This window comes from Cyanistes caeruleus, chromosome 2, assembly GCF_971803275.1.
Source record: "Cyanistes caeruleus chromosome 2, bCyaCae1.hap1.1, whole genome shotgun sequence".
NCBI classification, from domain to species: Eukaryota; Metazoa; Chordata; class Aves; order Passeriformes; family Paridae; genus Cyanistes; species Cyanistes caeruleus.
The window spans coordinates 90186584-90210641 of record NC_141702.1 but is presented as its reverse complement, the minus strand read 5'-3'; the positions used below and the strand labels follow the sequence as shown (position 1 = coordinate 90210641).

General features: G+C 43.0%; 1 protein-coding gene across 1 annotated transcript in view; it reads left to right on the top strand.

The window, feature by feature from the left end:
* The window catches only part of KCNK17 (potassium two pore domain channel subfamily K member 17), a 48815-nt gene extending 45786 nt beyond the window's left edge, over positions 1 to 3029 (top strand). Inside the window, exon 7 of the mRNA XM_086869841.1 lies at positions 2864 to 3029. The gene's annotated coding sequence lies outside the window, so the exon portion shown is untranslated. The remainder of the gene's footprint in view (positions 1 to 2863) is intronic.
* Positions 3030 to 24058: the final 21029 nt, after the last annotated feature.

Here is a 24058-nt window from a genome sequence, read left to right as displayed (position 1 = left end):
GATGTTATGATGCTGTGTGCTTCACCTTATTAATACTCAAACTCTGAGTCCAGAAAAGCCTTTTTAGCAGCCTCATGGACTAACAATGATCCAGCTCTCTAACAAAAGGTTAATTCCATTTTTTCTTGTTCATCTTATCTCTTGGCCCAGAAACAAGCTACAATCAATTTTTGCATCTAAAGCTGCTAAAATCCAGACATCTTACACAAGAGCAGATGCTTAGAACTTTGTCCCTAGCTGGCTGGCAGTGCAATGCTAGATCAGAGCCCAGTTTCCTCCCATCCTGTCTGCAGCTCAGTTTAGATTACACAGACCCTGGAACCTGCAAGTTCCAATATGGCAGTGAGAAATCTGCTTTGGTTTCAACTGGGTCATCAAAGTTTTAGTAACACCACTGTCAAGCATCTAATCTGGGGATGCTCTGCAGACCCTAAAAGAAAGCTGTTCAAGGGTAGGTGGTTGCATATGGGTACATCTGCCAACAGGACAGTTTCATGAGTTTTAGGGAAGATGCTCCCTTCTGTAATTAACTTTATGCTACAAACAAGAGCTATTAGTTTACTTGCAAGGTCCTCGCTATCTCTGATTGCCTTGATATCAAATGTTCTGTTGCTTTAAAATTCCCATTCTTTGCAATAACTTTTTTTTCCCTGACCCCTGATTTATAGAAAATATCATGTCTTCCTTCTTCTTCGTTCTCCCCCACATACCTTCACATTATTTCTTAGCATTTATCAATATCAAGCCTTGATGAACTTGTGCATTACTAGGTAACCGCACCATTACTCATGAGTGCAAGCCCAAGTCCCACTCTGTACTTGTGCCATGGTGTTTCAGCTGAGAGTCCCCTCTGCATTGCACATGGACAGTCTCTTCAGCCTTGTACTTTTTCTTTATCAAAGGAACAACTGATTCTCTCTTCTACACTACTGGACACAGTTTAATGAAAAAAGGTAAGACACAAGCTTACAAAATTGAGCATATAGATGTAGAAAACAGTATTAAAGCAAAACCTTCTGTGTTTCAAGAAACAGAAATAATTTCTTGTTTTCAGTGGCATTCATACTCTGAGGTTCTTTCCAGATTGAACATTTGTTATTTGAATATTGTATGAGTTGTCTATGCAATTTGCTTATCAACATACTTACACAACTGCAGGAGCTCTGCTAGTGTTCTGCATGGACCTTCTTCTGCTTTAACAGGGCACAGGGAGCTGTACAGGACAATATACCCAGTACTCCTTGCATAAGCCTGTGAGAACTTGAGCTCACAGTGAGCTTTTGTATCTTGAAACAAACAAAAGCATCAGATCTTATGCCTCATCCTTCTAAATTCTCCCCTGGTTTCTTATATTACTTTGTCTGATACATCATCACAACAGTCTCTTCTCAAGCACTGAATCTGCACTCTACCACTGACAGCAAGCCCCCTAATCAGGCAGAGTCCAGATGGATTGTCATGGTATTGTCACAGTACAACTGGCCTGGACTGGACAAAGTGAATCTGACTATAACACAAATCCAATTCACCTAACCTAGTTCATGCCTGAACATGTCCCTGGATAAATTACAGAGGACCCCATCCAAGCTGAGAAGCAAGCACACCACTGGCCAGGAAGCTGGGCAGGGAGAGAAATAGCAGCCAATGGCTATATAGCGCAGGAGATTTGAATTGGGTATTTAAGTGAGTTCTGAATAATAAACAAGCACCTGGAGCACAAGTCGTGGATTTTCGTCTCCCCACCCTCAACCAATATAATACAATGGATGAGTGCAAATATACTATGCAAAACTCAGGATTGCAGTGGTAGTACTTTCACCCTAAGATATATTCCTTATGAGGCATAGTGCTGTTTATGTTGCTGTGGGTTTCAGTCTCTTTAGGGCTGAGCCCTTCTGGGATACTCCCTCAAGGGGGGTTTCTTTTATCTCAGTTCTGTTTCAGGAAGGATACTCTAAAAGGGTTGTTAACTTCTTGTTTCTTGTGTTTATTAATATATTATCAAAAGACTTGGCAGGCCTTCCCCAGACTTTCTGCTCAAGTTCAACTCACCATCTCTTGGGTCAAGCTGGCTTGAATACCACAAAACAGTCTGGAACTACACAGCTTTTTTATCTTTATACTTATTCTCACCCAATTAACAATAGACACGTAAATTATTTTTTTTAGTGACCCAATGACCCAACACCTGTATGCTGCACTGCAGCATTCTCTATCCAATCACCTACTACTACCCAAAAGCTTCTAGAAGAAGAAGAAGAAAGAAGAAGGAAAGGAGACAATCCCTAAATCCTCCATCTTGTCTTCTGCTCTCTAAACTAGTTTAAACTCTAAACTAACTTTTTTGCCCAGTGACTTAAGAAAACTCTCTAATCTAAACACGTACACTTTTAGCTTTTCTATTTAACAGTTGTTTTCATCGTATATAAAATTCAGTGTTTTCCTGGATGTCAGAGCCTGGTATCAGAGATAAGGGCACACTCTGTGCCTCAAACTCTAAGAGTTGGAAGGTAGGAAACCCTTATAGCATTAAATAAGGGTGAAGCCATGTGTAGAATTAAGCAGGATTCAATCTAAAATTTGCTTTTAGAGTGAAGAAGGAAGGAAAGAAAAGAGGAAATGCTAGTCATCAAGGTGTGAGGTGACAATAGACTAGTAAAGAACTTCAGCTGTATAAGTAAAAATATTTGTGAGAGGCTGCAAGAGATAGATTCAACCATCCTAAGGAGATTAACAATCACATTAAATATCATGTCCAGTGTTATAAATCCATATTGCGATATAGGCTTTTTACAAGTATTAAGATGAATGTTATATGTTATATGCTTTTGCTATGTCTTTTTCTTTTTTCTCCTGCTAAAAGGTTTTTAGGCAAGAAGAATTTTGGACATTAGGGCTATGTCCTGTCTGTACAAAGCAAGATAACCTCCAGGGAACAGATGATAGAGCCCAGGCTGCTATCAAAGCTGACTGCCTGTAGAAGAAAGAACCCCAGCCCAAATAAAAAGATGATACAAGAGAAATTAAAACCAAATGTGCATGCTCTAAAAAGATGGACCCTGGGAGTGGCTACACAAACTAGTTCTTGGAAAAGTTTGAATATGCATTAAACCCCTACAGCAGAATGGGATAAAAGGAGTGTTCCAAAGACACCAGGTGTGCCCTTGGCAGAGAGCCAAACACCTGTCCATTTTAACCCTTTGCTTTATTATCTGTGTCTCCTAATTGTCTTTTTGTTTATATTAAACCTTTTAAAATTTATTAGGCAAGTGAACCTCCTTTTTCACATCCAGATTGCAGGTATAATGGTATAAGAAATTTAGACAAAAGATCCAATATTTTAGTTAAGATTAAATAAGGTTAAAATGACATCTAGGCATCACAAGTAGAAGTTCTGTTGGAAAAAAAAAAAAAACACCCCAAGAAAAATCAGCAGGGATGCAAAGGAGACTTTGTCAGTCCTCTACACTCAAGTGGTCACTTCCAAGGGGGTGACACATGTCTGTAGAAACTGCAGAGCATTGTGGCAGTGACTTGTCTCACTGAGTGAGTTTTACAACTAAATACAAAGAGGCTATCGAAGATGATTTTTTAAATGTTGTTGCTTCTGTGATTAGAGTGGCCTTTTGCTTCCCACTCATTCATAAACAAAACAAAAGTAGAAAAACACCAACCAATGCTGTGGGACAATTGGTGTTACTATGTCAAGGATTCCTAAAAACTGGGAATGTCTTCCGAGTCTAAACCAATGACTGTCAATTTGTTTGCAGTGCCAGTTGTGCCTGGTGCATTTATGATAGTTCACCATTCATCCTGAGAAAATAGAAATACAGATATTGAATATCTGCCACTTAAGTTTGCATTCTTTTATGTTCACTGATGGAGAGCTGTTATTCAACTGTAGCATGGTGCAGATGTGTGCTCTCCTCATTAATTCAGTTCAGTGTGATAGGCAAGCTCCTGGTTAAGTGGCACAGATCCCCAAATGTAACATCAGACCACTCACCCTTTCCCCCTGCTGTCCCCTTGCATTTTACCAACATTTTCGTAACCTGCCATGAGATGAGAACTGGTACCTGCTGCATACCTGTATATCTTGTGTCTGATTTAAGCAGCAGAGTAAGTACATGTTATCACATCCTTTCTGAAGACCTCTTACCAGTTTTCCTCCAGTCACAGGACTCGTATTTGCTGGCTGTTGAATTGCAGAAGCATTTGAAGGCAAGGGGCTTTGTTCTTGTTTAAAACTTTGTCTCTGAACACTTCTTGTACTTCTTTCCATTGAAGGAGTTTAAAAATCTGATGCTCTTGTTCCAATGCATTTTGGACCCACCATCAAACACTAGTTGTCACTCCCCTTCTTTTTCTGAAAGTCTCTGCAAGCTTTGCTTCTGGCAGTGTCTCAGAATATGACTACATAGTTGTTTTAGTTGATTCCCATTAGTCTTTCATCCCTTTCCAGTGCACTGCCTGTTTGCAACTGAGAGTGTGATTTTGATTTTCACTGCCTCATGTGTGTCAGTTGCAAGCCTGAAGGAACCTTTTTATAATTGCAATGACAATACTTAACAAAATCAATGGCACTTTCATTAGTGGTATGGAGCATCCATTTTGTTTTGCCCCCAAGGAACAGATGGCTTATTGCAGAAGATGCTACAACAGAAGCTGACACTCAGTAGTTACAGAGTAGAGCCACATCACAAGGAGGATCTGTCATGAGGCTGCCTTTAATAGGCAGCCAAAAGAATTTGTCTAACACTACACTGGATTCACTTATCAACAAATTTGCCACCTAAGGAATTACAGTCTTCTTCTAAATTTTCTGAGTTTGCCTGAACCTCAGTGATCTGGTGACCTCTGCCCTCATAGCAGCCTTACTATGTGGGAAATTGGAATAGGGTTACTGTTCCAGTTTGATACGGGAAAAGGAGTTTCTCAAGCAATTGCCTACCCAAGGTGTCACATCAATATAATGACTGGAATTGCTGAACTATGTTTGTAGGCACTTGGCTTGGCTCACAGTAGACACTGTAGATTCAATAAAAGATGCCAAAGGATCTTGCTCCAGCACCATTGCACAGGAGCACATCCCAGCTGTGCTCTCACCCACACTTCTGGGTTTCCTTCTCATGAACACAGGGACAACAGGAAGAGAAAGACAGAGGAGCAAGCCTGGTGTATGCTCAAGCTTTACTCTGTTAAAAGAGTTAGGCCTTGGACCTAACTAGGACCTATCCCAGCTCTAGGAATACGAATGTGTTTTCCAGAAGCACGGAGGCAGGTTTAGGTGCGGGGTGGCATTATAACTATGCTAAGCCAGTGCTAGTCCTTCTTCCCTCTGCTGCCCTCTCCTGCCCCTGAAAAGGGTGCACCAGCTGTGCTGATAGAGCTGCTTGTGTGGTCACTGTGTGAACCAGATTGGGAGACTCCAGCTGAAAAATAATTTCCTTTTTGCTATTTTCTGACTGAAGTTGTTGTGCAAAGCTGTTTACAGCACAGCTGCACTACTGAGGGACAGTGTGCCACTGGACAGGGTGTAAATAAGAGGAGCCATCTCTGGGGAGGAGTCTGTAAGGAGAGGAAGGAGATGATACTTTAAACCAGAATAGCTGTGGAACTCTTTGTAATGTAAATTACAGCTGAAGTTGATTCATCTTCTTGGGCTTTCTTTGTGGTCACTAGGGAAAGATAAGCTCTTTCAGAGCAATGGATAGCAGAAGTCCTTATCTCCATTGATCATAGAGAGACACAGACAGTGAAGTGCTTACTGTTACAAATACCCCCAAAACAAGCAGTGAAGCCAAACTTCCAGCATCTCAAGCAATTTCCCTTTTGCTGTCTTCATATTAAGGAAATAACTTTCATTTTTGTGCCAAGAGTCTGCAAAAATAGCAGAACTATGTTCCTGAGTATGGAATAGCATGCTGAGATTTTGTCTTTCCTTGTTTTACTCATTCTCCCTGCGAACTAGACCAATAAATCTACCACACTATAGGTCTGTTTCTTCACTTTTCAGGGACTGACCCGCAAGTCACTTCACACATACCGCACCAAACATGTTTACATCACAAATAAGATCGCAGATTTATTTTAGTTAAGTTATTCTATAGATGTAGGTCATGCAATAGCTGTACCAAGATACCTTGTTAAAATGTACTACATAAAAGTATTTCATGCAAGATCAAGCTGTGTCTTAACTGTACCAAGAATTAATCAGATCCCACATGAAGATACAGTTTCCTGATACACATGAGAATTAAAGCATGTATCTTTCAAAGATTTGCTATTTTAAACTGAAGTTGTGATGATCTAGTGTCTTATATCATTCCAACTTCCAGTACTGGCAAATGTAGTTTTAGTTTATATCTGTCTTCTGTGGCATACATCCAGAGAAAACAAGACATAAGGCAGTGTCTGAATGTCTTTATGCAGATTTTCAGTGTTTAACTAAATCTCCGCAGCATCGCAGTATTTGTCAAAATGATACACCTTTTTGTTTAGAGCTTGCTATTCCCTTCCCAGTCTCACATCCACATAAGATTATTTAATTTTTCTTGCATTCTACTTCAGCCCATATGTAATGAAACCCTCCAAACCCTCCACATAAAACTGTCAGCAAACTCATGCCTCCTATAAGAAAATGCAAGATTATTCTCAACCTGGTAGTGGCAGTTTAGGCTATTTATTTATAGTCATTAAAAATTTAGTAATCAATAATATGTAAGAGATCCTTGATAAGTCTTTGCCTCTTTCTTATGTAATAAAGAATTGGGTAAATAAAAATTCGGAATAAGAAGTTTAAATAAAGCATGTATAACTAAATGAAAGTATGGAATAAGGAATTCTCCTCCAGGTCGAGGTAGAATTCCTTTTCCAAAAATCACGAATTGCAAAAGAACCCCCCCAGATAACAGGTTTCAGCAGACTCATCAACTCGGAGGAAAGGACAGGACACAGGCCATCATAGAAACAAAAGAACCAGCCTAAAAGTCTACCTCCAGAGAAAGGCAACGCCCGGCCGATTTCGGCCAGAGACCATCAAGCAAGACAAAAGGGACGAGCCTCAGGAAAATGGTCGTTGCCAGAATCGAACACCACACCCACCAAACCCATACTACAGAAACTCAATCAAGAAAGACAAAGAAGAGACTACTCCTCCGAGATATCCATCGGCGCTAGCCCGGATCTCTCGATCCTGCTGTGATGAAATATGTTAAAATACATACAGACTCACTTTGCATTTGAGGAGACTCTGCCCGGACACTTACTGATTCAATGTTCTAGGCCGGGAAATCCATTCACCCGACAATCAGGGACATTTGGTGAATGGAAACTGGTTGGAATTCTAGCCTGGGGACATAAAATCCCTATAAAAACCCAGGCCAGAGAACCCTCAGACGTGGATTTGTGAACACCTATACCTTGCGTATAGACCCTGTCCACCCAGCGCTGCGCTGTCCATTTATTGTGGTTTTTTCCTCGCTGTTTGTTGCTTTATTAATTTATAATAAATTAATCTTTGTTAATCTTTAATCTGCCGTTGCATTTATAACAGATTGGTGCCGTGACTCGGATCGGAAGAAACTGTGGGAGAATCTCGCTGTCCAGGGGGGTACCCCCGCTGATTTCAGCGGCCTGGGGAGCAGAGACCCTCCGCAGTTCGCTCCGATTGCCGAACCAAATTTAGGCTGAGGAAAAACCATAATAAAAAGGGAAACGGATCCAGAGAGCTCGGGAAGGCGGGAGCCTTCGGGAAAGCCGCGGCTTGGTAGCTCATAAAAAGTCATACGTGCACGAAGACGCCCTCGCAGGAAAATTGCTGTAAGTACTGTGAGGTTGAGCGGGTGATCGGGCGAGTTTGTGAGAGACGTGACCTGGTCACGAAGCGAGTGTGGACTTCAAGGCCGCGTTTCCATCCTCCCGCGAGGGAATTGGCCGGCCGCGAAGGAAGCGATTCTGTGTGAAAGGGTCTCTCTTTCCTTACTCATAAAGCCTGAGGCTAAAGGGAGTCTCAGGGGACCGATCAAAGGGGGCTGAGAGAGGAAGGGACGTCCAGTCGAGCTCTGGAACTGGTAAACTCTCTCAGCCAAAAGATTTAGAAAGCCGGAACATCGAGAAAACCCCGGTACAGCTAACCGAGAGGTAAGTATTGGTGCGATCTAGGACTTTCAGACGAAGAAAAAGTAGAACGCAGAAACTAGATAACGAGAAAAGCCCATCAGAGGAATCAAAACAAATGCTAGACATCCCACCAGAGAGTCCTTTAGGATGGATGTTGAGAAATTGGGAAATTTGTCCCGAGAAACGAGGAAAATCTAAGGCAAAAATGATTTATTACTGTGCCGAGATCTGGGGAGGACAGGAATTGAGAAACTGTCTCACTTGGCCAGTATTGGGGACATTTGATAAATGGACGTGCAGAGAATTACTCGCACACGTAGAGAAAAAGGTCTCGTCAGACGCCGAGGAGAAAGAATATGCCAAACTCTGGTTAAATACCAGAGTGCGGCTGTTTCCAGTGAAACAGAAAAACGAACATAAGACAGAGACCTGGGAACCCCTGGATCACTTACCCCCTCCATACCGCGGGCCAGTAGAGCCTCCGGTGATGGACCAAGTAGTACCATCAGCACCCGAGGGTTCCATGGGGCAACTAGCAGAAGCACGCTCCCCTCAACCACCGGGAGTAGTGCCAGAAACCCTCACTACCCCCCCACCTGCAGAAAACCCAGTCACCGCACCCTCTTTGGAGTCGGTGTTGGCGCAAGGATGGGGCTTACCCCCTCCACAAATCCCGGTCCGGCCACCACAGCTGGGACCACCGAAAGTATCAGAAGGGAACCCTCTGAGTCACGTAGCTGCGGCAGACATCCCGCCAGCAATGAGGGGAAACCCTCCCGCAAACTCCAGTTCCCCTCCTGCAAGCAGGACTCGGTGGAAATCAAAAATAGGGAATGGAGAATGGGGAGAGACAGAAAATGGGCATCGAATGTTCCCTCTCAGGGAAGTGCCAACCGCCCCCCGGAGTAATTGGATTTGTAAACGTGCCCCTTAACTCAGGGGATGTACGAGCATTCAAAAAAGAAATGGGGCGACTGCTAGATGACCCATTTGGAGTGGCCGAAAGATTAGACGATTTTCTAGGAAGTAGTATTTACACCTACGAAGATCTCATGGCCATCCTGAGATCCCTGTTTAGCCAGGAGGAGAGAGAGATGATTAAACAGGCGGGCATCAGGGATTGGGAAAGGCGGCACCCGCAGGGAACACCTGGTGACCAAAAGTGGCCGAGCGTGAGCCTGAGTTGGAGCGCCCAGACCGAAGAAGGGAGAAGAAGCATGATGGATTTGAGGAATATCATCGTGCAAGGAATAAGAGAGGCGGTCCCCAGAGGACAGAACATTAGCAAAGTATTTGGGGAATGTCAGGGAAAAGAGGAATCCCCTACCGAATGGTTAGAAAGGTTGCGGAGAAGTCTGCAGATTTACTCCGGGACTGATCCCAGTTCTCCGGTGGGGGAGGTCCTGCTTAAAACGCAGTTTGTGGCTAAATCATGGGAGGACATTAGGAAGAAACTTGAGAAAATTGATGGATGGCAGGAGAAGAGTCTCCAAGAGCTTCTAAGGGAAGCTCAGAAGGTTTATATGAGGAGAGAAGACGAAAAACAGAAACTTCAAGCCAAAATATTAGTGGCTGCAGTAAAAGAAGTTCAAAAACACGAACAGAAACAGGGTAAACCGATACCTAAAAAACAAAAAGGATCTCAAAAGGAGGAAACTCCTCCTCGAAAGGATCTTCCTGAGTGTTTCTACTGTAAGAAAGTAGGACACATGAAAAAGGATTGCAGGAAACGAATAAAAGATGAACAAATATTTAAAGAAGATTAGGGAAGTCTTGGGCTCTTTCAAATGGGGACAGTAACAGCAAAAGAGCCCTTGATAAAATTGAAGGTAGGTCCCCACCGCCAGGAAATGAGTTTCCTGGTTGATACCGGGGCTGAGAGAAGCACCCTGCAGAAGTTGCCTATAGGGTGTGAAACGAGTAAAGAAAAAGTAATTGTAATTGGCGCAAAAGGAGATCCATTTAAAGTCTCGGTAATCAAGGAGGTGGAAATCGAGTCAGAAAATAAGATATGTTTAGGAAATTTGTTGCTTGTAGAAGAAGCAGACTACAATCTATTGGGAAGAGATATGATCATAGCTTTAGGAATAAATATCATTGTGAAAAATTCAGACTTAGTAGTGAAGGTGTTGCATTTAACTTCAAAAGATGAAAAGGAAATTGACCCCCGAGTATGGCACTCAAAGGGGGAAGTGGGAAAATTAGATATTGCTCCCATCAAAATTGAAATTGAAAATCCAGAGAATCCGATAAGGATCCGACAATACCCCATCCCAGCCGAAGGGAGGAAGGGTTTGAAATTAATAATTGACGAGCTGCTTAAAGGAGGCACGCTCGAGCCCTGCATGTCCCCACATAACACCCCCATCCTGGCAGTAAAGAAAGCCGATGGGAACTTCCGATAGGTTCAGGACTTGAGAGCTGTAAATGCTAGAACCCGAACCAGGTTTTCGGTGGTAGCAAATCCTTACACTTTACTAAACAGACTCTCACCAGAGGATGTATGGTATAGTGTAATTGATTTAAAAGATGCTTTCTGGACATGTCCTCTGGATGAAGGGAGTAGGAATTTTTTCGCTTTCCAGTGGGAGGACCCAGATACCAATCGAAATCAGCAATTGCGGTGGACGGTCCTTCCACAAGGATTCGTTGAATCTCCGAACTTGTTCGGACAAGCCTTAGAGCAGCTACTCACTCAATTCACTCCAGAGGAGGGGACAAAACTATTACAATATGTAGACGATTTGCTAATCGCCGGAATCACGGAAGAGCAGGTGAAGAAATGTACCATTTCCCTGCTGAATTTTCTGGGACAAAAGGGGTTGAAAGTATCTAAATCCAAGTTGCAATTCACCGAACCCGAAGTAAAATATCTTGGACATTGGATATCACAAGGGAAAAAGAAATTAGATCCCGAGAGGGTGGTGGGAATTCTTGAACTTCCTGCCCCACAAACCAAGAGACAAATTAGGCAATTTTTAGGGCTCATGGGATATTGCAGACAGTGGATTGAAGGATACAGTGAAAAGGTGAAATTTCTGTATGAAAGGCTAAATACAGATCGATTAAAATGGACAGGGCAAGACGAAATTAAATTTCAAGAACTAAAGAATGCCCTTGTCACTGCTCCAGTTCTAACATTACCAGACATCAGAAAAGAGTTTCAACTGTTTGTCGACATAAGTGGACAAACAGCACAGGGAGTTTTAACCCAGGAATGGGCAGAAAAGAAGAAACCCATAAGGTTTTTGTCCAAAATCCTAGATCCAGTCAGTCGGGGCTGGCCTACGTGTCTGCAAGCAATTGTGGCAGTAGCACTGTTGGTTGGGGAAGCCAAAAAGGTAACGTTTGGAGCTCCCCTGATAGTTTATACTCCACATGATGTAAGAAATATCTTACAACAAAAAGCAGAGAAATGGTTGACCGATTCAAGGCTTCTGAAATATGAAGCCATGTTAATCAGTTCGCCAGGATTGGAATTAAGGACAACCTCTGCACAAAACCCTGCGCAATTTTTGTACGGGGAACCAACGGGAAAGCTACTACATAATTGTATTGAAGCAGTGGAATTACAGACTAAAGTAAGACCCGATCTGGAGGATCAGGAATTGGAAGGAGGAGAAAAATGGTTTATCGATGGTTCCTCGAGAATGATGGAGGGAAAACGTAAATCGGGTTATGCCATCATAAATGGTATAACAGGACAGACTGTAGAATCGGGTCCCCTAAAAGCAAATTGGTCAGCACAGGCTTGTGAACTCTTTGCTCTCCTAAAAGCCCTAAAAGGCTTGAAGGGAAAAAGGGGAACCATCTATACCGATTCAAGATATGCATTTGGGATAGTGCATACCTTCGGGAAAATTTGGGAAGAAAGGGGTCTGATCAGCACTAAAGGAAAAGGATTGGTACATGAGGAAATAATTAGACAAATTTTAGAAGCGGTCAGGGAGCCACTGGAGATATCTGTGGTTCATGTAAGAGGACACCAGACCGGACGACAATTCCATACAAGGGGAAACAATTTAGCGGATAAAGAGGCGAAAAGAGCGGCATTGTTGACCGTAAGTATTTCTGAGCTAGTCCCAAGGGAACCCCCAGAGGTTTCAGTGCTTCCTTCAGAAAAGGAGCAGGAAGACTTCAAAAAGGTAGGGGGACATTTCAAAGAGGGTAAATGGTGGTTACCCGACGGGAGGGAGTTGGTCCCGAAGGGGATAGCAAAAGGAATACTCAAAAGACTACATGCACAAACCCATTGGGGAACCAGGGCATTAGCTGAACAATTTTTAAAATTCTTCGGGTGTAAGGGAATCTTCGAGCTTGCAAAACAAGAGGTACAGGGATGTGTGATATGCCAAAAGGTAAACAGAGCGAATTTTCGGCAAACCAATTGGGGAGGTCGGCCAATCTCATACCGACCATTTGAAAGAATCCAAGTGGATTTCACAGAATTACCGAAAATTGGCAGAAATAAATATTTGTTAGTCATAGTAGATAAATTGACACATTGGGTAGAGGCTTTTCCCAGAGCTAAGGCCACGGCTCAAACAGTGTCTAAAATTCTACTGGAGGAAATAATTCCTAGATATGGTATTGTAGACCATATTGATTCGGACCAGGGTACACATTTCACCTCAAAAATTATCAAACAGTTGTCCGATGCGTTAGGGATCAGATGGCAATATCATACTCCTTGGCACCCTCAGAGCTCGGGGCAAGTGGAAAGGATGAATCAGACATTGAAGTCACAAATATCCAAATTGACAATTGGAACAAAAATGTCCTGGGTCAAATGTCTCCCCTTGGCATTATTGAATATAAGAACCATGCCGAACTCAGAAACTGGGCTGTCCCCCTTTGAAATGTTGTATGGAATGCCGTACAAGCATGGTATGCCGGTTGAACATCCTCAAACAGAGGATGTTCAACTCCAACCTTATCTCATTTCTATAAATAAAAACTTACAGGAGTTAAGGAGAAGAGGATTGATTCCTCAAAGCAGCACATTGGAATTTCCGATCCACCAAATTCAACCAGGGGACAAGGTACTGATCAAAGTGTGGAAAGAGCAACCCCTCAGTCCTCACTGGGAAGGACCATTCCTCGTCCTCCTGACTACAGACACCGCGGTTCGTACGGCTGAAAAGGGCTGGACACACTCTTCCCGAGTGAAGAAAGTTTCGGTTCGCGACTCCCCGAGTGGAAAATTGTAACCCTTCCGGGAGAATTGAAAATCAGGCTTCAGCGGAACAACAAATGAGCAACGAAGACAGGATAAGTTGCACCAATTTTGAATGTTATTGTTTTCCTTTTGTACATTTTAAGTGTGCATATTGTAAACAAACGTGGGTGACTCATTGTTTGGGAGGGCAAAAACCGAGAGGGTTGTGTGCCGCGTGTTACAAAGAGGAATTAAAACAGACCAACTTTTTTCTAGCACTTGCTACCCGGGTGGGTATCTTGGAACTCGACTCTCCTGAGTGGTTCCGATTTTTTCAAAAAGGATTACGAGGCCATTTGGACTGTAAAGCGGAACCTCTAATAATAGAGTGCCGCCGAAACGTAAAAGTACCGTGCAGGAGCGGCACGATCAAGGCATCTCGGTGGGCAACCTTTAAAAGGAGGTTTGCCATCAGAACGTCAAGGGCCCCTGAAGACAGTCCTTGCTGCCGAGAAGATGGTTATCCCCGCCGTATGTTCTTGTACGGGCGGAGGGAATGGCAGAGGGATGCGATTGTGGGGAATCCTGACGATCCTGAACCTAGCCATGTGCTGGACCGAGAGAATGGACCCCGAGGCGCCTCCAGGGACGACCTCCCTGGGGAAGTGTGAGCAGTGCCAAGCTACCACGCGAACCGAGCCATGGATCGCCTGCCCTCCGGAATTGCACGCAGGAGAATGTTGGGCAAACGGTACCCAAATGGACCTGTGTAAGCTGGAAGGAAAAATTTGGTGCTCCATCCCGGGGATAGGTACTGGAAAAAGGCAACCCCATAACACAGGGGAAAAAGAGGTCCAAGCGACCCATCTACGAAATAAGAGAGATATAGGAGGGGTTTCCCCAATCTCGGTCTGCGGGCAGTGTAATAAAACTGTCTGGATTGGAGGAAAGAAACAGTCGACGTTCATTGCGTATCACAGAGTCAACCCCTTGTGTTACAATAAAGCAAACTTAAAATATTGTGCCATGGGGGGGAAATTGTACTGGGAAGGGAAGAACCTGAAACATGAAACGAAAGTGTCATTCAGTAATGAACCGATAGTTTTGGATTTACTGAAAAATGACGATGATAGAGTGTGTCTGCAGTTTGATCAGGTGACCTGTTTCGCAAAAGACGAGGATGGTTCAGACCCTGAAAATAAAATAAAACAATTAACTCTTGAACTAAAAAGGCAGGAAATGGAAAATAAGAAAAAAAGACTCGAACAAGAGAGGTTAAACTCTCTCAGTGAGCAATACGAACAATTAGAAAAACAATACGATAATTGGAAGCTGCCTAGCCCTAATCAGAATCTATTCATAGATCTGATGCAGGAAATAGCTACCGAATTGGGATTGACTAATTGTCGGATATGTGGTGGCCTGAAATCAGCCGAAAGATGGCCATGGAAGGGAGAAGGATTAACCCCAGAACAATTACTTAAGTGGACAGGATTAAAATTATCCAAAACAACCCGGCGACCAGAGGGGTGGGTGATTGATAAAAGAATCATTGGAACTTTTTGTGTCAGTCGGGAAGGAAGGGAATTCACCGAGCTAGTTGGTTACACCCCGTGTGTAAAAACTCTCTCGGTAAATTCAGATAAAAAGACAAAAATTTGGCAGCCGGAATCACCCGAGGGCTATTGGAGCCAATCTCAGGAAAATAATTGCGAATGGATAGATCTAATTAGTTTATGTTGGAACAAACAGGAGGGGGCGAATCCCTTCCATGCATTTCTCGGACTGAGGGAATATTGGGAGGACCCGGCAAAACTTAACAGAGATTGGAAGGCACCGGATGGGATTTACTGGATATGCGGAAAGAAAGCATACAGTGAATTGCCCAGAAATTGGAAAGGGTCATGCACACTCGGAATAATTCGGCCTTTCTTCTTTACATTACCTAAAGATGAAAGCAGGTCTTTAGGTGCTCCCCTCTTTGAAACCCTAGCCCGACAAAAGAGGGAATTGAAACGGGAACTACCAATAGCCGGAGGTAACCACCAGTGGAAGGGGGAGGAATGGCCCGCCGAAAGAATCATACAATATTATGGACCGGCAACATGGGCAAATGATGGCAGTTGGGGATACAGGACCCCAGTCTACCTCCTCAATCGGCTCATTAGGTTACAGGCTGTGGTAGAAGTTGTTTCAAACCACACTTCAGAAGCCCTGGAACTCCTAGCAAAACAACATTCTCAGATGAGAGCCTTTGTCTACCAAAACAGACTCGCTCTCGACTATTTGCTAGCTGAGGAGGGAGGAGTGTGTGGCAGATATAACGAGTCAGAGTGTTGCATGGAGATAGATGACTTCGGAGAAACTATAAAGGGTCTAGCTGCTGAAATAAAGAAAGTAGCCCATGTACCCGTCCAGAAGTGGAATTCGATTTTACAAGCCTCTTGGTGGGATCAAATTTTTGGGCAAGGGGCATGGTGGAAAAAGCTAGTATTCTTTATAGGATGTTCTATTGCCGGAGTCATCTTCCTACCCTGCCTAATTCCTTGTCTGATCAGACTGATACATTCTGTCGTTCAAGGAATGCAGATTGCCTCTCTCCCAATAGACCCAGAAAAGGCACAAGGAAACACTACCCTTCTTTCAAAAATCATGAAGTTAGAGGAAGAAAAAGAGAATAGAAATGCGGTTAAGGCATTGAGGGAATTTGAAAATAAACATATGTTGTCCACAGAAAATATAGAAGAGTTAGACCAAGAGGAAAACGACATTATTTAACCTGATATTCCTCTGAAAAAGTATGAAAACACGAATTTTTAATGTGTTCAAATTATTAGGTGGGGGACTGTAATAAAGAATTGGGTAAATAAAAATTCGGAATAAGAAGTTTAAATAAAGCATGTATAATTATAACTAAATGAAAGTATGGAATAAGGAATTCTCCTCCAGGTCGAGGTAGAATTCCTTTTCCAAAAATCACGAATTGCAAAAGAACCCCCCCAGATAACAGGTTTCAGCAGACTCATCAACTCGGAGGAAAGGACAGGACACAGGCCATCATAGAAACAAAAGAACCAGCCTAAAAGTCTACCTCCAGAGAAAGGCAACGCCCGGCCGATTTCGGCCGGAGACCATCAAGCAAGACAAAAGGGACGAGCCTCAGGAAAATGGTCGTTGCCAGAATCGAACACCACACCTGCCAAACCCATACTACAGAAACTCAATCAAGAAAGACAAAGAAGAGACTACTCCTCCGAGATATCCATCGGCGCTAGCCCGGATCTCTCGATCCTTCTGTGATGAAATATGTTAAAATACATACAGACTCACTTTGCATTTGAGGAGACTCTGCCCGGATACTTACTGACTCAATGTTCTAGGCCAGGAAATCCATTCACCCGACAATCAGGGACATTTGGTGAATGGAAACTGGTTGGAATTCTAGCCTGGGGACATAAAATCCCTATAAAAACCCAGGCCAGAGAACCCTCAGACGTGGATTTGGGAACACCTATACCTTGCGTATAGACCCTGTCCACCCAGCGCTGCGCTGTCCATTTATTGTGGTTTTTTCCTCGCTGTTTGTTGCTTTATTAATTTATAATAAATTAATCTTTGTTAATCTTTAATCTGCCGTTGCATTTATAACACTTACAAATTTGTACCTATTGACAAGATGAACATTAGCAATTTCTTTCCGCCTCTTCCTCTTGTAGTTGGAAGAAACAGGAACACAGAGACCATTGTAGATCAGGATAAGAACTCTGGTAACAGAGTGCTGAACCATCCTCACCTGTACCAGGTAAAAATGGCCCTACCCTGTTACAGTTCAGGGACCACCATCCCCACAACTCTGCAGACTGGCCCCTCTCTCATGCTGACACAACTATTTGTGGGGCCATGCCATGAGCTAGACCACTGAATGGATAAGAGTTTCAAATGGGTGCATTCCTCCCTTCACCAATGAATGGTTGTGGAGGGGCTGGTATGAAGGAGCATCTGGAGATGGAAGGGATCAGGGCAGGAGCAACCCAGTCAGACGGATTCATTGCTGAAGTGCCTGTAGTGTGGCAGTGCAGCCTGGGCAGATAGTGCCACTAAAACAACACTCAGTCCCACCTGAAGGAGGGGTCAGTGCTGAACTACTGGCTGGCCATGCTGCCTCAGGGGAGATAAGGAAAAGATGTGGGCTATTCTTGTGATAATAAGACTGTCTGTCAGGCAAAGGTCTTGAGGGAAAAAACATGCCTTGTTTTAAGGGCTATACCATGATACAGAGTTGCATTACACTAGCACTAACAACACTGTCCCATTTTGCCAAACAGTTGTAGGCAGAGCAAAAGGTGTATCCTGTTTCAAATGCTTCAAAAGTCTGCAGATGATGGAAAATACTGCATTTTCCCTGAGTTTTCCCCATATGTCAGAGAGGTGCATGACATCTCTGTTTTCCCATTTCAGAATTTTCCCCATTCCTGTCACTTGGCTGTGGGAAGTCTGCTTCTACTGGCACCCCCCAGTTTGGCCAAATGGCCACTGGCATGCCCTATTACTCCCAGTAATACTGGCACTGGAAAAGCTGAATTCCCCCAACATCTGACTAAGATCTGTTCATCACCAAACATGGAGTAGGGAAAGAACATTCCCTTGGATCAACCTGCCAAGAACTAACTAACTAACTAACTAACTAACTAACTAACTAACTAATGTTATAAATTTGTATTGTGATATTGGCTTTCACAGATGAATATTATATATTAAATACTTTTTAGCTATGTATGTACTTTTTTGCTAACAAGTCTTAAGTTTAAAAGAATTTCCTAGGTACAAGGCAAGGAAACCCCAGAGGGCAAGGACACTGGGGCCCAAGCTGTTATCAGGAGAACAATAGAACCCAAACTGTTATCAGCGGAAGATATGAAGACCAGCTGCCCTCAGGGTAAGGATGAGGGGCCCGGACTGTTATCAACAAGTGACCATGTGCAAAAGAAAGGAAACCAAACTCCAAAATAATGCTCATCAGCAAGAATAATGATGACCAGCAAAAATAAATGCTGACCAGCAGAAAATAAAAATTGTACAAAAGCATGTTTTAAGAAGGCGGAACCTGGGAGGGGACGCTTTGAATATGCATTAAACTGTCACAGGAGGGGGGGACAAAAAGAGGGTTCCCCGAAATACCAGGTGTGTTCCTGGCAAGGCGCCAGGGCACCCGGCCATTTTAACCCTTTGCGTGATTTCTTTTGTCTCCTAATTGTCTTTCTGTTTATATTAAATTCTTTTTATAATTTATTAAGTGAATCTCATTTTTAAGTCTGACTAACTAACTAACTAACTAACTAACTAACTAACTAATTTATTTTGTCTTCCCCTGTAATGTAGGGCCACACTCCTAAATCTTCTGCATATTCTGTATCTAATATATCCCTTACAGGGCAGTGATGCAGGGCACTAAGAACTGTCTTTGATACCCTGATGTCTTCCTAAAGCACAGTTTCTGTTGCAGTCTTCCCTACAGAAGTTTGTTGTGGAATATGGTAGAAAGCTCTGTGGCCCATGGTGGGGTGTGGAGCAGATGGCATGTAGAGTTTTTTGGATCAGGATTGTCTGGAGCTACAGAGGTATTGAACCAAGGTTGTTATCCACAAATGAAGGGGTTTTTGCATGTTAAATAGAATAACAGAGTCCATCAACTTTTCCCCGTGTGGTTTTTTTTTTACATCTTTAGCCCTTCACAATATGTAAGGGATACCTTGGGTTCCTGAAACTTAATTGCTGCTTTATCTTCTGGAGTGACAAAAAACGTTTCATGATTTGCTAATTTTTTCTGCCTACAATGATCCTTTTCTTTCAGAACCTCCATTAAAATACCTTTGGAAATTCCACTGGCACTCCCATAACTCACTGTTAGACACTCCCTCCTATGTCTCAGTCTCCTGACAGTGGTGCCAATATGACTTGCTCACAAGTTGCATTGCCCCACACCACTGCTTTTCCATGCTCATGGTCTTCATGTTGTAGATAGGAGTAAAATCACTGTCTGCCCCAACCCTAAAAAACTCTGCCAATCTTCCCAGGTCCCTCTGAAACAGAATCCTTTATTAGACATGAAACTGAAGCACAGCTTCATTCCAGTGCAGACATCCACACATATGCTAACCCCATAGGCTCCTCTGGCTGCCAGACCTGTTGGGGGTTAGGTGTCCTTCTTTTAGTTCTTTTAATTACCTGTGGAATTTTTACCCATTAGTTGCGGAGAAAACATAATTGCAGGTACTTGGTGGGTACTTGAAGAGCACAAAGAGTTCGTCTGGGCCCAGAGGGGGGAAGGGGGCAGGAAAAGGCGGAGGGCAGGGACAGTTTGGTGGGCTTCTTCAGCTTTGGAGAAGGACACTTTGAGCGCGCAGAGCTGTTGCGGTGGGGAGAAAGGAATTTCCCCATCACCCAGACGGAAGCTGCTGTTTCTTCTCCTTCTCCCCTCTTCGTTGGTGGCCTCGCACCCCCTGTCCTGCCGGGATGTGTGATAGTGCCAGCCACCCAGACGGAGCTGCTGATGCACCTCAGCCACCGGCCCAGGATCTCAGCTCATCCCTGCTGTTCCAGCCGACTGTTCCTCAGAGCCCTGCAGGAGCACAGGGACTGACTGCCCGAGGGGGTTTGTGAAGTAAAGCCTCTCCTCCATCCCTTCCTGTCTCGGCCGAGAAGGCTGTCACGGGGTCCCTGGTTCTGTTTTCTTGCTAACGCTGTAATTATGGTTGTTTGCCTCGTTATACATACTAGTAAAGAATTGTTATTCCTATCCCCAGATCTCTGCCTGAGAACCCTTGATTTCAGAATTATAATAATTCAGAGGGAGGTGGTCTACATTTTCATTCCAGAGGAGGCTCCTGCCCTCCCTAGCAGACACCTGTGTTCCAAAACCGAGACAAGACCTAAATCAGAAACCCAGCAGACATGTTAGTACAGTCCTGCCCCTGAGCACACAAGCCTTGCTGAGAGCAGAACATCTGAGCTCAGATGTGATTACCACGATAAGGCTGTCACCTCTGAGAGGAATGATGAGCTTGTCTTTACAAACAAGCTGTGGGTCAGTTGATAAGATGTAGCTATCAGTGAGAGACGACAGAAACAATGGGATGGATTCCAGTAGAAGATCAAAGAGGCACTGAAAGAACACTATGAATTCCATAAAAGTTAAGAAGGGATTATGCATTGGGGGTGGGGGGGGAAGGTACCCCAGGTGTCAGGCGTTCCGGGAAGCCTGTACCTCTCAAGTACCTCAGCCTATGGGGAAAGAGAGAAGGGACAAGCGGCCGGGAATTAGGATAAAAAGGAGGCTGCGCCCTCCAAAAATTTGAGAGACCCCAGGGGAATGCCCCATGGCCTCTCCCTTTATTCGAATAAAGTAAAAGGACTCCTCTGTCTCCTTTTTGGGCATAAACCTCTAGTGTTTGTGGATTAATTTTCCTGACACCTCTGTGCCAGAACTGGCTTGTGTCCTGGTAGCTTAGAGAGCAGGTGGAGCAGCCCTGGGACCACCCACACCTTCCTGTCTAGAAACACCCTTGTGTCACTACGAGTGGCAAGTGCTGAACCCACAAAGAACAATGTCCAGCTGCCCTGACACTGGGAGCAGCTCCCAGCCCCAGGTCCCTACATCCAGTGCATGTAGAGAGTTGAGTTAAGAACCTGAAAACATTACTTCTGGGAATCACATCCTGAAGGGAAGAAACTCAAGGTTTACATCTAGTGGTGTAAATAGGACTGTCAAGAAAGAATATAGCCTAGGAATGGATCTTGTTTTAAACCTAAAACATATAAATTATGTTATTTCTGTTAAACAAAAATATTGCCATAATTGAAGAGTCCTCTGCTAAGCATCTTCAAATGTTTTAATCACTAGAGCGTAGTTAAGCAAAAAGTTTGTCTGCAGATATGGAATCACTGTAAAAGCTTTATTACCTGTGCAACTTGGCAGCAATAGAGAAGCCCATTACAGCATCAGTGGTGAAATGCTTGCTTACTTATGTGGAAAATTATTGCATAGTTTTCTTGTTACGTAACAGCAGTCTGAATTCTTGAAAGGAATAAAGGAAGATGATCATCTTCATTCTTTCCAGCTGCACCAAATGAACAGCATTCCTCTTCCATGTTTGTTATCGCTTATGGGCAAAGAGACTCATTTCCTTCTCCAGCTTTGATCCTTTTGAAAAATTGGAAATTGTAGGGATACACCCTGCAGCTGCCTTCAGCCAGCAAAGGGTTAATTGCAACTGCCCCGACATTTGGCACTCAAGATGGATGATAAAACCTTATCTACACTGAAGCAAAAAGATCTCACCAGGATAATAAGCATTACATTGAGGAAAAGGCAGTTTAATGAGCAAGAGCTTTTTAGTAATAGGGAGCTTTGCAGCCTTTACTGTATTTGTATAGTTAAGGCAAATAACATTTCCCCACACCTTATCACAAATATAAAGATATCAAATGAAAGTGCTGCACAGTTGATTTTGGCTTGAGAAGCACTAAAGTTTATATTGGTGTCAGGCAGCTATATTTAGGGCCTAAACATTTGTCTGGTAAAAAACAATATATTGCATGTTTGGTTAAAGTATTCATAACCTCTCTAGGATAGACCAAAATGTCTAAATTTTAATCTGGAAAATTGTGAATCAGTGCTAGTGTAGCTCCCTCTTTACACTTGTGCAGTGCATCTGTAATTACAATGTGTAAATTTCCTTAAGGCAATTGAAGACATTTGTGGAACAAAGCCCTTAGGAGACTGAGCTGTTGGAATGAGTTAAACCTCATGCAATTGCATTGAATACTTGCTTTACCTTCTGTAAATTGCAAATTTATGGAAACAGCCATTGGAAACAAACTCTGAACTGAAATGAAGAGCCTGGCTACTCAGGGCTTTGTGCCTTATAAATGTAGTAACCTGAGATGAGTCTGAATAACATCTGCCTTTGCACACTCAGATAAGTGCAGATTCACCTCACAGCCTCATGTCATTTCAGCTCATCCTTTTTTTGAGCTGCTGATCCCTTTGAAGTGATAATACTTCTATGGGTCCTGTGTCTCCAGAAGCAAAGGTACTGTACCAACTTCAAGAACTTAACTCCTAACACTCCAGATAGCGAAAGACAATCAGAGCCTGTTTTGTAGGCTTTAGTTCCATGGGAACTACAGGGTTAAGATGGATGTTGAGTCAAAGACGAGGAGGAGAAAATACCCATCTCCTCCTAAATTTTGTCTGCCATACTCATTTGTCCTCAAATTTTCCAGTGAAAATTTCCAGGCTCACATTTTCATTCCTCTCAGAGGAGCTGTTTTCTTCTGCTTGAAATCATATAATATTCCTATGCTGTCTTCAAGGACTAACATAAAGAAAGTATTTAATCTGTTTTACCTAAGGCAAGTACTAAGGCTATTAAATAAACTACTATGATTTAAAAGGTGACAATGACAGTTTTCTATCACATGATGTAAATTGAACAAAGATTATTTTGGCTGCATATGCTCTTACAGTGTAAAAGTATACTTGGAGTAGTAGAGGAAAAATATGCTTTAGCCTTTCATTTTAACATTTAAATTAATTTAATCCATTAGTATAATTATACCAGATAGTTATACTGACCATCTCCCTAATGGAGTTGTACCTAATGCATATAAACTAATTAGCTGAATTTAATAAACTCGAAGACCCAAAGGATTAATTTGCCTTTTTTTTTTTTTTTTTAAAGTTCTTCACCTGGTTTTTCTAATTCTGTTTTAATGGCATCTGTATGAGCAAAGGCGTGATTTCATCTTTCAGTCTTTCTTCTGAGCTTGTATACCTTCCCTTTTGCTTCCCATGAAAATTCTGACTAGCAGATTCAAGTAGTTTAATGGAAACAAAGTAAATTTGTAGCAAATAGCAGATAAAAAAATCAATATAGATCTTGAAAATTCAATTCACCATTCCCAGAACAACTGCACTGAAACAAAGGGACTGAAAAAACCCACACAGATCAAGTAACTGGAAGGTTTCAGTGAAGCCTGTCTCAAAAGTAGCAGCCAGTTACCTGTATAACACATTTTGGCTGGGGAATACAAAGCAGTAGTCATGGTGTATACCAGGGCTGGACAGAGTATGAGGGACTGCATTGACATTGCTTCTTCCCACTCCCTGGTACAGAGTGACCTTCCCAGTGGCCTGTCTCCTTGGAGGAAGAGCAGGAGGGAACAAAGTGGGGTAATAACAAACTTGGGTCAAACCCAAACAATGACATTTTCATGCTCTGAATATTTGCCTTCTTATTCCTATTTCTCTAAGTAAACCACATCTGAAGTACCTTGCAGATGTATATGGGTTTACTTTTATCATCCGTGGAAAGGAAAGGAGCATGGTCCCTCACCAGTATGTGCTGCGCCAGCACATATCCAGGAGGGTGACTCAATTATTTCCCAAAGTGCCTTTGTCAGTGCAGTTAATGGGTGGTTCATAATACGTGAATGTATGACTGTTCTGCTACTGTAAATATGTCTTCACTAGGCGTTAGTATGGGATATGGATGCCTTAAGCCGTAAGTAACACGGCTGCAATAATGTAGTCTGAAAGCTGTCTGCCAGATTCAGGCAGAAGCTGAAACTGATCCAGATCCTACTGCTGCTGAAAGCAGAGGGCAGCCCCACCTCTGCCCGTTCTATGGGCCACAGTGATGATCATGAGGGGATGCTCATATGAGAAGTGTTCCTGCTCAAAAATTAGTTTAAAATAAATTTTATCAATAAAAAGCT